We start from the raw sequence: 2,202 nt of genomic DNA on the forward strand, positions 1-2,202 counted from the left end.
AAGTCACATATGACTTATAGGATGAGTCAAAATGGTCTAAAATAACTGGTAAGTGGTAAAATCAGAAATTGCTATCTAAGTTCATGGAATTGAAGGTTTAGGAATTAAATTCATGCATAACAGTTAAGGAGTCAACTTATGATTACTTAGGAACATCTAAACAAATTCAATTCATTATCGGACAAATTTGTAATTAAAATAATAAAAGTCACCATTTTATATTAAAAATAATATCATTTTATATTCACAATTACATATTTTTTTTAATACAAAAAGAAAAAGTGAGACGAGATAATATTCTTGTCAATTTTTTAATAAAAAAATTAGATCATAGACTCGAAAAATATAAAATTTCGTAGGAATTCAACTAACTAAAATTTTTAATAGAAATTTTAGTAAAAATGTTTTAATTGATCACAACTTAAAATTTAATTAAGAATACTTTTTTTATTATCCTTAATTTAATTTTACCGTTACTTATTTCAGTTTTACATAAACAAGGAATTATTTCACTGTTATTAGAATATGTTGTGCTTATTTTTAATATTTATGTAGCTCAAATTAAAAAAACATTTAACATTGTAAATTGTTGTAACTAATATCTTATTAAATGATGCTATGTGAAAATTACACGCGATGAAAATTATTAAAAACAAATTTAATGTAAGAGTAGTTTAAATTAAAAAATAAAAATAAATTGAAAATAAATAAAAAATAAATTTGAGTACTACTCATGACATAAAAATATTTAAATAAAATGACTTATTAAAATATAATGTATGTACAATTTAAAAAAAAATAATCATAAGAATTTAATTATTTTAAAAAATTCTAAAATTATAATTCTATAAGAATATATTTTTGTTAAAAAAAATTGTGAATTTTATTTATGCAATAAAATTTATATAATAAAACTTGCGTTACTATAAGATAAAAATTATTTAGTTAATAATATCATTTATTGGGTTAAAATTTATCAAATTTATTTCTTAAAAGGTACTCTTATCAAATTTTGGAACTAATGTGGTGCTTTTATCCTTAAAATAGCATTACTCATATCTCTTAGGTTATTACAATGTGACAAGGCTGTTTTGACCAAAGTCAATGGGAGGCTTGCGTAACTTTTGCCTTAACTAGGTGCAGTGGATGAACATTGTTATTTATCGAGGACAATCTGTATAAATATTTTTTTGATTTTTTACCTATATAATTTGTCATTTTGTAACTATTTTATAACTTTAAATATGAAAAAATTAATTGAATTTCTCTGGTTTTGTTGAAAAACCTTAAAAACATAAAAGGGTAAATGTATATTTTTGTTCAGTAATACAACTAAAAAAAATTTAGATATATCAATATATATAAATCATTTGGTCCGATATAGCTGGATCTATCATAAATTGATTACAAGTGAATTTAACTCAGTTTATTTATTATCAAATCTAAAAAGTTTTAATTTAATTTGATCTACTATATGGACTAAACACGTTAGTTTAATTAATTATAATTTTTTTAATTCTAAATAACATCATAATTTTTTTTAATTGAAATTTAAACAAAGTTCCATCTAAATAGATTTACAGATAGAAAAATATTTATAATTTTCAATTTTTAATATAATTTAATATTTTAAATTTATGAGTGAATTGGTTAATTAATCTAATTTATCATGGATTCAATTTTGATAAGTGAAATTTTTAGTAAATCAAATTTATTTTTATCTAATAAAATTTATAATTTTTTTTAATCTAACCTCACTCCTAGTTGATTTATGAGTTTTAATTTATTTTTTATGGTTTAAAAGTATTATTAAGGTTAAGCATTAAAAGTGTTAGGTGGAGTAATGTTGATATCTGTTAGGGTTTTCATTTTTTTCAACTTAAAAATAAATGTCTCAGACCACATATACTAAATGCTACGAGAGTGGTGAGTTGTGTGTCCTTATCTTCTTATAGGCTTGTCTTTTGCATTATTTTATTAATAAAAAAGGCCACGAGTAGTTGATGGAAAGGTTTAATTGAATAGTCTAATATATTAATTTTAAGGCTTAATACTACTTTTGGTCCCTAGGGAGGTTTTGTTCAATATGATCTTGTTTTTAAACTGTTTAATTGACTCCTTTTTTGTTAGAACGTCAATTTTCTAATGGTGCTGATTACGACGTCAATAAGTTCTTTCATGCATTTACTTATCCAAATGTTA

The sequence above is a fragment of the Vigna radiata genome, chromosome 6 (genome assembly GCF_000741045.1).
Source record: "Vigna radiata var. radiata cultivar VC1973A chromosome 6, Vradiata_ver6, whole genome shotgun sequence".
Taxonomy (NCBI): Eukaryota; Viridiplantae; Streptophyta; class Magnoliopsida; order Fabales; family Fabaceae; genus Vigna; species Vigna radiata.